We start from the raw sequence: 12,933 nt of genomic DNA on the forward strand, positions 1-12,933 counted from the left end.
AAGGAGCAGTTTAAAATCCAAAGTGAGGCAAGGCACTGAGTGAATACTAAAAGGGGAATTAGAACCTTTTTATTTTCATAAGTGAACAATTTAGTTCATATCTCCATTTTGTTCAGTAACTGACTCAGTAAGACACCATCAAATAGCATTTAAGTGATAATCAAAATGTTGCCAAGGAGAATTAGAAAATATTTGAAGGTGTATGTTAGGATCTGTGAACTTTCTGGATACCAAATTCTTCTCAGAATAATTATCCTGTGGGAAAACTTATTTTTATTATTAGAAAGGGTAACCATGAGATTGGCACTTCAAGATTTCATGCAAAGTTTACAAAAAATGTGGTCATCCATTCCTTTTTTTGTTTGTTTGTTTTAATTGTGTAAGAACACTTTGTTGACCTACTGGATGATCAGGAGTGTTTAACCTCCATATATGTGTGAATTTTTCAGTTTTTCTTCAGCTATTAACTTCTAATTTCAAACCATTGTGGTCAGAAAAGATGCTTGATATGATTTCCGTCTTCTAAAATTTGTTAAGACTTGTTTTGTGGCCCAACATGTAATCTATCCTGGAGAATGTTCCATGTGCACTTGAGGAGAATGTGTATTCTGGGGCTGTTGGATGGAACGTTCTGTATATGTCTCTTAGGTTCATTTAGTCTATATTGTTATTCAAGTCACTTTTTCCTTATTGATTTTCTGTCTGGATGTTGTATCCATTATTGAAAGTGGAATATTGACACCCCTTGCTATTATTGTATTCCTGTCTATGTCCCCCTTCAGTTTGTCTTTGTTTGATTTACATATATATGGGCTCTGATGTTGGATGTACATGTATTCATAATTATTCTACCTTCCTGATGAATTGATTCTTTCATCATTATATAATATTTTTTGTCTCTTGTGACAGGCTATACTTACATGAGAAGTCTATTTTGTCTGATGTAAGTATAGCTAGTCCTGCTCTCTTTTGATTACCATTGACATGAAGTATCTTCTTCCATCCCGTCATTTTGAGCCTATGTATGTCCTTAAATCTAAAGTGAGTTTCTTGCAGAGGGCAGACAGTTGCATCGTTATTGTTGTTGTTGTTTGTAATCCATTTAGCACTAAGTATTTTGATTATAAAGGCTAATCCATTTACATTTAAAGTAATTATTGAGAGTTGTTTTCTATCTGTTTCCTTATTTTCCTCTCTTGTCTTCCTTTGTATTTCATTGATTTTTTTGTAATGATATGCTTTGATTCCTCTTTTTCTTTTATGTGTCTTCTATAGGTATTTTCTTTGTGGTTACCATGGGCTTACATAAACATCTTATAGTTTTAACAGTCAATTTTAGCTGATAACTTCAATATTTGGTCATTCTTTACTGGGTTGAAAATGAAGTAAATATGTCTTTCCTGCAATGATTACAGAGTGATTCTTTACAATGTTTATTGACAAAACAAACACTTCACATTGACATTTTTGGTTTAGCTTTTGAACTAAATTAAACCAAATGTTAGTTTATAAATGTGTATATTTTACTTGGAGAACTTCTATGGTTCAAGTGAAATATTTTCTTTGGATCCCAACACAATGGTTTTTGAAAATCTAACAATGAATAAAAAATGTACTTATCTTTCAAATTATAAAACATTATAACATTAGTTACTAGTGCAGGTAAAAGAAATAATTCATTTTTTTTAAGTAAATAGAGTAATGGATTTATTTTAAAATGGCGTGAGGAATTTATCATCAATATTAAAATAAATAAGCTTATGTGCAAGTACTAGAAAATGACAGAAGGCATTTTAGGGCATTTTATTACTTATTCCATGGTGTATAACTTAGGTTTACAAGTCTGTCACCCACATTAAACTGGAGAGTAGGGGATGTATTTGTCAGTGTAACCCCCTCTGCCCACTGCTCTGTGTAGCATATAATAGGTTCTCTATAAATGTTGGCTGACTTCTATTGGGTAACTAAGCAGGAGAGTAATGAAAACACATTTTAATTTAGTTTTGTAGAATTATACATCCTGGTGAGGGAGTGCCAGTAGACAAGGAGCCCAGTGAGGAGCCAGAAGTGATTGTAATAATTCAGGTGTGAGGCGACATGGGACCTAACTGTTGGCAGTGAAAATGGAAAGCAAGGGATGGGTTAAACAGAGTCAATGGGGGGGGGGGGAGTAGCACAGCTAATTAAAAAGGAAACAAAACAAAACAGAACCATACAAAAGAAAACACAAAGACAACCTTAAAATGTAGATCCTGCAAAACTGGAATGACTGATGAAACAAGGAGAGAGATTTGGGAGGGGAGATGATGAGACAGGAAAGATGGTGTCACAGAAAACTAAAGAAGTGATGATTTCAAAAGAGGAGGCATCTACACTATAACTGCTATCAATGAGGTAAATGAACAGAAGGAAACATTCTGATCAGGCTGTTCCCTGTTACCGCTTATGAGAAAGATCACAGGAGAAAGAACTAATATTTTGTGAAAGGTGATAATAAAACAGTTCTAAGTGGCATGGTCTGTCATTTACTGCCCACCTTGACCCAGCACTAACTAATCTACCCTTTTTTCTCCCCAGGGTAGGCAAGGTCAGGTCTTCTTCAGGAACCCTTCACTATTTTTCGGTTCCTTTCTGTTTGTTCTCATTTCTATTTCCTCTTCCTGGAGAGCCCTTCTGCTGCATAAACTACCCCTGCCAAAGTTGCACTTTCTTCTTTAGCTCTATCTTCAATACTTCTTCCTGAGCAATCTCCATCCTGCCAGGCATATGTCTTGCATTCCTTTGAACTTTCATGTCATTTTTCAACCTTTCCATGGCATACATGGACTATATATAGTTCTTGTTTCTTTTGCTACACATATTAATCTCCCTTCTAAGAGGGAGAGACTCAGACTCAGCATTTACTACACGCACATCTCTATGAATGCTTGGAAAAGAAAACTGCTTTACACATGTCATTTAGTCTTCCATTTATCAATCCAAAGGCAGACTCAGGCCAGATGCTGTTTTGGAGGCTGGATACAGTACTGAAAAGATGGAGAGGGTCCTGCCTTCTGGGAGGTTACTTTCCATGTTTTGGAATTACATTGACTAGTTAGAGGTCTTTCCAATGCTAAAGATTTATTACTCTATGGATCATTTCATAATGATAGTAGTATTTTAAAAAATACGTTGAAATATTTTCCACTGAGATGATCTTATAATTATTTCTCATCTGAAAGAAGATATGAAAAAGACTATTTTTAAATGGAAAATTACTGATTACAATCATTATTGAGAAACCTACAGACAAGAAGATATTTTCTTAGACAACATAATCAAACTGATCTAATTCTTTAGAGCTAAGCTTACAAACACTGGGGCAGAACATCCTAGAAGAATAAAGACTCTAGTATAATGAGTTTGTAATGTTTTCACTGTATTACTGAAAAAATAATTCATCAGCCTGAGAGAGAAGCTGCTTTTTCACTCAAAGAGTAACAATATCTAATACATTCAAGTTGCCAATGTGTATGGAAACATTTAAAACCACTATATGACAGTAATACCCTCTGGCAGCAGTGACGTGGTACCTTATAAAAATAATGCATTATAAAAATGATGACATATTCTGTCATTGAGACAATACCCAAAACTCAATGGCTATTGCTAAATACATCCTAGAAAGAGGAGGATGAATACACATCATAATACTAACTGCTGTAAGCAGAAATTTGGGGAAATATGATATGCTGTTTCACAAAATCAAGGAAATATAAATATTGTAACATCACTGAGGTATGGGTTAGCATTTCAAATTATAATGGATGGGATTCCTTCTCATTTTTTTTTTTTTTTAAGTAGGCAATCTTTTGTCACAGGATTAGGAAAGATTCAAGTTTTTTCTTTTTCTCCTTCAGAAAAATGATCAAGACATTTGTTATCTCAGCTGTGATCAGAGTTTTTCATCCCTTATTTTATACATAAACATACACAAAAAATCCTCAGTCCACGTTACTTTCTCTTGATTGCACTACAAAATCTTTTAAAAATCCTCAGTGTTTATTTTCCTTAATCCATTTGTGATCTGAACTTTGCATCTACTACGAATTTCATATCCATTGAATAATTCTTTTAAAAAAGGTTCTGGCGATCTATTGTAAAACATAGGCCCTTATAGTTTAAAATACTATATTGTACATTTAAAATGTTGTTAGGAGGGTAGATATTATGTTAAGTGCTCTTGCCACAAAAGAAAAATCAATCAATCAATCAGGTGGAAGGAAACTTTAGGAGGAGATGGATTTATTTATAGCCTTGATTATGGTGATGGTTTCATGGGTGAATATTTATCTCCAAACTCATCAAGCTGTATACATTAAATATCTACAGCTTTTGGTGTGTCAATAATACCTCAATACAGTGATTTAAAAATAATAAAATAAGAAATAAAAAAAATTAGGGTAAGTCATATACTAGTAAGGTGCTAAAGGCAAAAAGATCAGAAGATTGAGGATAAACGGTAATTTGGAAAGACACCAAAATGACATAATCTCTATTAAAAAAAGGAGATGATGAGATTTATTCCAGTTTTAATATTGATGATAGCCTATACCTATCCTTTTCAAATACTGATTTACTGGTATGAGTCCTCTTTTGCCATTATATGATTTCCCTTGTCCTACCGTAACCAGATTTTCTTCTTAAGTGCCACTAACATCTCCTCTCCCTGACATAATATCTATTCAGTATCTACTGTGCATAGGGCATTGGAGAGAGGATGGTAGAAACATAGGACTGTTATTATAGCTGTTCTTCATGCCTGGATTTTTTTTCCCCAAGTGCTTTACTAGTTCAGTATAGGATAATATTTCCTAAAAATTGTAGTATGCCTTAAGGTTTCAAATCTAATGTAAATTTCTAAGAAGGAAATTTAGTATGTGGCAATCCCTAAACTTATTTGAGCAGAGATCCAGTATTTTTAAAATTGCTTTCTATCTCTAAGCCCTACAGACTCAATGTGAGAAATACCACAGTAGAATGAGAAAGGCAGGGCAGAAGGATCCAGGAACAGCACTGGTAATGGTGACCTGCTCTACTGACTGACTGTCCATTCCATGTTTATGAGTAACACAATGTAATGTGTCCATTTTGAGAAAGATGGACCAGTACATATTGTTTAACAATCAATTTTTGTCCTGAAAAGATTCACCTAGCCCCTGAATTACGTCCTCCCCTTGATTATGAAACAAGATTGTGAATTACATTCTTTGAGCAAATAGTAGAAGCAATTGGAAGATGAAGTGTTTCTTCAGTGAATTTCTAAGGATGTATTGAAGATTTGTTTCCAATATTTCAAATTCTGAGAAAGATACACAGGCAGAGAACAGGAACCCAAGAAGTCTGATAGGGAGAATTGCAAAATATTTAACTTGTATCTGGAACTCTTTATAAAGCCTAGGGCAAAGATTAATCTAAAAGAATCATTAAAGATAATCTTCTAGATTAATTTGCTGAATTTTCCTTTTTTTGTTCATATTTGTTTATGAAACTATTTTCTGTAAGATAAATATATACTTCCTTACTTCTAAGAGGTAAATATATGTTGAAATAATTTTTATTCTGAAGATATGAATCCAAACAGCAAAAGCCAAAATACTTTAAACTCAATAAACTCTAATACTCAAAATACTGTAAACCGCGTAAGTGCTTTTCTGCATTGTTGTCTGTTCATCAGATAGACTTTTGAAAGTCACCTTTGCATAATAATTTTCCCAGAACCATCTCAGAAAGTTGCCTGTAACCGTGGAGGAAGGCCATTCATTGCAAATCACTATTCTTAGGATAATGTCTCATAAAGTTTAATTTAATCTTATAATTGATTAAAATGGAAAGCAAAAAAGCAAAACAGAAGTTTAGATGTCACCTATTAGATGCTTCTTTCTGCCTTTATAGTTTTGCCCAAGCTATTCCCTTCCTGAATTTTCCATCAATCCATACACCTTCCCTTCAGAAGATCATCATTTGTCATTCAACCTTTGAAGAATATTTATGGAGGAACTAGGTATATAATGGGAAACAACACAGACATAATGTCTAACCTGGTAAATATTTTTTATTAGGAAAAAATATATTTAAACAAATAACCAGAAACATGAATATATACTAAGGAATAGTGTAAATGCTATGCTATAAAGGAAAAACACAGTAGTATATAGTATATAGTGTATAGTATATATCATCCAAATTGTACATATATAGTACACATACAGTTTATAGTATATGGTATATAGAATAAAAGGCATACAGTACACCACACACACACACACACACACACACACATACACACACACATACACACACATACACACACACATACATATATAGTATTCAGCATAGGGCAGTGAAGTGAGTGTCCTGAATGGCCAAGAGATGAAGCATGCTTAGGAGTTCAGGATGGGATGATGGAGGAGAGTTCCAGGCAGAGGAAACAGGTTACGAGTGGCCCTGAGATGGTAAGGAACATGGCTCCTTTGAGAAACTGAAGGGAGATCACCATTGCTGGGGCATAGCAAATGTGAAGAGATGGGCAACTCCATGTAAAGTTTCCAAGTGGTCTCTTCACCTCTATTCTCCCACACCCACTCCTTCCCCCCCACACAATGCACCTCCACAGTGCCAGCCAGGGGCTTGGTGAAGTGGGGCAGAGAGGAGCAAGTAGTCCCTAAGGAACATCACAGTGCACATTCTAGCACTGTGGCCATAGGTAGGAGGCCCTTGTGATGGGCTGTGTCTGCCAAAGTTACCTTTCAAACATTAACCCAGTTATGAGGGACTCCACTGCACTGCTTTGGCCCCGGTGTGGCCTCCCAATGCTCTTATGACAGAGTCCAAACCCTCTCATGGCCAGGATCAACCTTTGTGTCCTGGCTCCTGAATGGGTCCTTCCCGCTGTCCTCCGCCTCACGATGGAAGAAAATCAACACGCTTCATGACAGCAATTACCCTGTCCACTTGGAAACCTCCTCTTTTCTTCTGATTTAACCTATGAGTGATATGCTCGACATGGCCAGAGGTCAAGTGTGTGTAGAAGTGGAGTCTTCAACTCACAAATGAATTTTGCAAAAAGTAAAACTGAAGGAAGTTCTCGCTACCACGGAAGTGAATCGCCCAATCTCTGAACATAACTTTCTTCTGACTCCTTAAAGGCAGGAATTATGCCTTAATTATCCCTGTGTCCCTGATATAGAGTATAGTGTCTGATACAAAATAAGTACTCAGTAAGTCTTTGTGGAATTGATGAATATTTTAAACTACTCAAGGCCAACACTACATTATAAATAAGCATATTTTCCCAGGGTTGAATTTATCAGTTGCATAATTTAATAGCCTAGTTTTGAAAAGAGCAAATCAATCGATGGAAATTAAGTAAATGATGCTCCAGGTCACATCACTAAAGAGCAGGTCAGTGATTAGAACCGAATCTGCCTCTGAACGCCATGACTGCACAGAGCGTGGGGCTCCATCAGAAGGTTCTTAATGATACTTGGTGAGAGTCCAACCATGGCGACCGCCAAGCCAACTGGACAGATAAAGAATGGGCTGTCAGGAGATCTGCTTGTTCGACTTCACCGGAGACTATCCACAGTCATGTTCCTCATTTCCCCGACTTGCTAAGGGATGCCAGAAAGAAAAAGGGGTAGAAAAGCCTTCAGTCTTATCCTTATTCATGGGCATCCCCTTGGTGAATTATCAGACTGGCTTTCCCCTGTCACTCAACACCCTTCTAGGTCCCCTCACCCTTCCCTGCCCGTTGTTTGGAGAACACATGCACTAAATTGCACAATGCATTCTGAGACTAAAGAACAAATATTTCATTTCATTTTTAATATTTCATTGCTTCCTACCATTATTGTGGATAATCATGTTTATCCTAATATTCATTTCAGGTCGACAGTGTTGAGACTACTTGTGAACTATCTGACCTGAGACACAGAATACATTTTCCTGTGGAAATGACATTACACATTGTGGTTCTGTCTGTAGGCCAGTCCAAAAACAGGATATAGATAAATGGAGCACAAATATTTATTGCCTATGTAACATTTCTGGAACAGAATGAAGAAGCAACAGTGTAGAAACAAATACTATTTCACCATGTACCAATAAAAGGCTGCTGGAAGTCAAAGGGGAACAGAAGGACACCCTTATTCCCAAAGTTCAGGCAGCTGGAGCACTAGTGGTGCCACCAAGAGCCCAGAATCAACAGGACTGGAAGCTGTAATGACAGTGAGAAGGTTGGCAAGATTGCAGAAAGGAAGAGAGGTGACTTCTGAAAAGGCATTCCCTTCCTCTTCCAATTTTATTATGCTTCCTTTCTCTAGTTTTTTATTGCCTGCCTGCGCAACCTACATGGACTTCAGTTTCCTCCTATGCTTATCTGAAGATAGAACAACTGCATTGCTGGTAAGGATTGGTTTCCGGTAAGGATTCAAGTTAATACACCTGACGATAGCATGACTGGCACCTGGTTGGCATGCTAGGAATGGTCTGTCACCGCTGTTACCACTGCTGCTATACCCCTACTGTGAATACGCTTCCTCTCACCATTGCTACTGGTTTCTCTATTTGTTAGTTGAATAAACAGGCTGACCCCAGAGAACACAGCTTTATTTTGTTTCCCACCAGAGCCTTCAAACACTTCGTTGGGTTTCTTCACTTACCCTTGATGACATCTCAGGAACATTTCATGTCATCGCAGGCATTAATGAACAGTATCATTTTTTAGGCATTAGAGGTCAGGACTAAGAAATGAAGATTTCTACCTCACCGGATTGAAAGCCAGTTTAAAGGTAATCCCCACTCCTACGAGTTTAGACTGGACCTAGGGTTCAAGGACCCAGAGGGGTGTTCTGTCCCGTTACTCTCGCCCTCTCTTTGGCTCCTTGACTCCTTAAATGAAAAAAAAAAGAAGTCTTTTAATAATTAGCTACTGCTCCTTGGATCTCTCTCTTGGGTGCTAGACAAACACAACGTCAAGGCAGATGTCAAAATCCAGAGGGTGAATTTACAGATTCTTCAGATACTGCCACCCTCTACCCTGGGGTTCTCTCAGACTACCCTTGGGACTCGGGTGATGCACTTTCAGGTCGATGTCCTCTGCCACTTATCCACCTCCCCACATCCGACTCTTGGTGGTAAGTACATCGATTATTTTCTGCTGGATGCACATTGTTTCAGCAGGTCAGGGTGTCAGGCTATCTTTCCTGCCATCTATTGAACAATGGGAACAACGTGTATAACTGCCACATGTCACTTCTGCCCTTTGTCCTGGATCCCAAGGCAAGCCACTTGACAGCTTTCCCCCTCAGGCTTCTCCAGGTGGAGTCTATGGGGAGGAAGGAAAAACATCACATGGCTTTATACTCTCATCAATTCCCTCTGAAGACCTTCTCTCTAATGGATTATCATCTTTCTTAGACAAGCTTTTCCATAGTTTGGTCTCCCCTGGAGATATGTGTGGGTTCTCTCTCTGAACTCCAGAACAACTTATCACCCATTGTCTTCTGCACTGAGAAGTGATTTTTGACACAGGAGATTAAGTCCTATTCTTTCCTATTACCCACCTACTACCAGGACACCTTAAGGAGCACTGTGGGGGAGGAGGTAAGGAATGAGAGTGAGAAAAGGATAGTGGCAGTTTTCTCTCACCTCCTTGTTCACATTTCTCAAGTTCTGTTCCACAAGTATAGACCTCATGGCCTCAACAAAACTGAGGTGTGTTTGGAAGAAAGGGGCTAAAGCAATGTGTCTGATTAAGAACAAAGTGAGGATTACATGCACTGCAAGGAGAGAGCATGCTCTGCCACAGTAAAAGAGAAGGTGAGAGAAAACCCACGTGTCCACAAAGAAGATTGACATCTAAGACATCTGTGTACACTAATGCATTAAACCCAAGAAGTACCTATATGTGCCCTAGTTGCTGGCAGTAAAGAAGTGGTAAATTCATTAGGAAAACTATATTCATACAGACAGCAGTTAAAATAATATAACAACACATACAACAGAATACCATCCTACACTGGAGATTGAGTCTTAGGAAAATTTTAACAAGGAGCTGGAGTTGCTTCAGAAAAAAATCCTATAGAAAATAGGAACCAAGATATAAGGGGTAGGAAGGCTATTCATTTTTTTCTATTATTATTTTTAATAGCTTTTTACAGTGGCAAAAGTACCTTAATGTGAAAACTCTGAAAAGAAAAATTATAAAAAGCAAAATACAAAAAAAAAAAAATTGATTCTACTATCCAGAGATAACTACTGCTGTTCACATTTTCAATTTTCTCACATTCTCTCCTCAGTAATCCTATTACATTTCCCTTGATAATCCATTCTCTCAGCATAAAAGTGACTATTGCGTATTTTGTCCCCTCCTCCAGTCTCCCACACACTTTCAGACCTCCTCACTCTCAGCTGATGACTTGACCTTTCATTTTCCTGCTGAAGAAGGGAGAGATGGCTCCCATAGAAGGCCGAGTCCTCCCACTGGGACAATCCCACGCCCTTCTACCCTGAAGGACTCTGTTCCTTCAATTATATCTTCTAAAAAATATGTTGTCCCTGTTTTCCCAGACACACACACACACACACACACACACACACACACACACACACACGCATGTCCGTCCTTTGGCTCAACATCACATAAAATGAAACAAAAACGCCCTTAGGCTCTACATCTCTTCCCGCTATGATCCTATTTCTCTGCACCCCTGTACAGAATTCTTTTAAAGGTTTGTTTGAAATGCTGTCTCCTGTCTCCACATTCATTTCCTCTCCAACTCTTTCCCGAACCCACACCTATCAAGTTTGTGTTGCCAGGATTCCTTCAAAGCTGTTCTTATCAAGGGGAGCAGTGATGCCCATGTCTAGCTAATGCTCAGCGGGGCCACATTAAGACCTTCCCAGGTCCTTTCTTTCATTAAAAAAATAATTACAAATTATAATTTATGACTCTCCTATTATAAAGACAAATATAATCTCGGCTAGGTTCATTATTACATTAGGTTGGTGCAAAAGTAATCGCAGTTTAAAAGGTACAATTACTTTTGCACTAACCTAATATATTCATTACTACTGTATTCATTTTGTTTTCATTCTGATTCTAAAAGAAATGAAAATTAAGACACTTTTTGGGTCCCTATAAGTGTCGTGGGCCCTAGCCACTGTGTCACCTGTAGGTGACGGATAACCTGGCCCTGATGGTGACTTTTCAGTCCTCACCATACTCACGCTCAGTAGCATTCCACACAGTTAATTATCCTCTCCTTGAAACTGTTTTCAAATGTCTTCGATGACACTTCTCTCTTGGTTTTTGTCCCACTGTGTTAGCTGCTTTTTCAAAGCAGGCTCCCTCCATCTTGCCTTGTTGGCACTGGTGTGCGCCAGGGCTGAGCCTAAGACTCCTTCTCTGTCTACCTATACCCAGTCCCCAGGTATGCTCAACCTGTCCAACTGATCAGTCCTAAATTTATATCTCCAACACCCACTTCTCTGAACTCTGGACTCAGAAATCTTAACTGCTTATTGAATATTTCCATTCGAATGTTTTATAGGAATCTCAAACTTAACATGCTGAAAATGGAATCCCGCCCATCCCTATCTTGTTCTTCCCCAGTGACCTACCTACCTCACTCAGTTGCACAAGCCAAAATCCTTAACATCACCCTTGGTTTTTCTCCTTTTCTCATACTCCTTACTAATTCATCAACAAATATTCTCAGCATTACCTTCAAAATATATCTAGAAATCGTCCATTGATGGCCATGGAACAGGACAGATGTATATGGCCCATTTAATACAAATAAGTGATTAGATTTATGGGTAAAAGGATAGTGGGAATAAATAATGACCATATCTTGGGATAAGGACTATGCTTCCAAGAGAAACAGGAAAGTTGGGGGACAGTGTTTAATCACTCTTCAGATGTGATGATAATTATCTAAATGTATCACATTTTATGAAATGTTGAGTTATTCGAGCCAAAATAATAAACAGATGTTAGCTGATATTTAGGTGTAAGAATAATATGGAATGTAGATTGCAGATTTGGGTACAGGGGTACTGAAAACTTCTGGAACAGAAAAATAAAAGAGGAGACGCTCAGAGTCACATCTTGGAGCATGCTTATGCACACAGCATGACAGAAGGAGCGGTTACTGAAACAAGACAGAGAAGGATCTCTTAGAAAGGTTGGTAGAAACCAAGATATTGTTATTACCAGAGTCCAAGGGAAGAACATGGTTCACGATAATCAGCAGAGCCTAAAGCTATAAAGAGATCAAGGAGAATGAAGATTGGTCAACTGCCATTAGATTTGTCAAGGTGTTGAGCAGGGCTTTAGCAGTTCAGTTTTAGTAATGATAAGCCTAGAAAGCAGAGGAAGATTAAGGATTTTTCAATGAAGGCATCAATCAAAGATATAAACACTTTTTTTTTTTTTTTTTTTTAGTAGACGAAAAGGAGAAACAGTATAGTAACTAAAGAGTGCAAACAAATTTTTCACGATTTGGGAGTATGAAGTGCATGAAAGCCAAAGAGAAGGAAGTTGGGGTAGGGGAAGAGCAACAGGAATAAGACATCCTGAGCCACTGAGTTATACTCAACTCTGAATTAAATAAGTGTCTTCTGAATTACACAAAATATCTGCACAATATTTATTGTACTTCCACACTTTACCTAGGAGGAAGAAATTGCTGCTATCAAATTACCTCCATGTTATGGATTTTCTGTTATGTTGCTATGGAAACATACTATTCTCTTTCACTATCACACCTCCCCCACATATGTGTGTGTACACACACACACACACACACACACACACGGAATTACAAATAGAAACACAAGTGGAATTACAAATTTATAAAAACTTCATTACAACTCTTACATGCAGCC

The 12,933-nt window shown here is 37.7% G+C and overlaps 1 protein-coding gene across 2 annotated transcripts in view; it reads right to left on the reverse strand.

Annotated features, from left to right (window-relative positions):
- Nucleotides 1-12,933, reverse strand: part of PLXDC2 (plexin domain containing 2) — a 393,562-nt gene that overhangs the window by 140,025 nt on the left and 240,604 nt on the right. The gene's annotated exons all lie outside the window — the stretch shown is intronic.

This window comes from Rhinolophus hipposideros, assembly GCF_964194185.1.
Source record: "Rhinolophus hipposideros genome assembly, chromosome: 1".
Lineage (NCBI taxonomy): Eukaryota > Metazoa > Chordata > Mammalia > Chiroptera > Rhinolophidae > Rhinolophus > Rhinolophus hipposideros.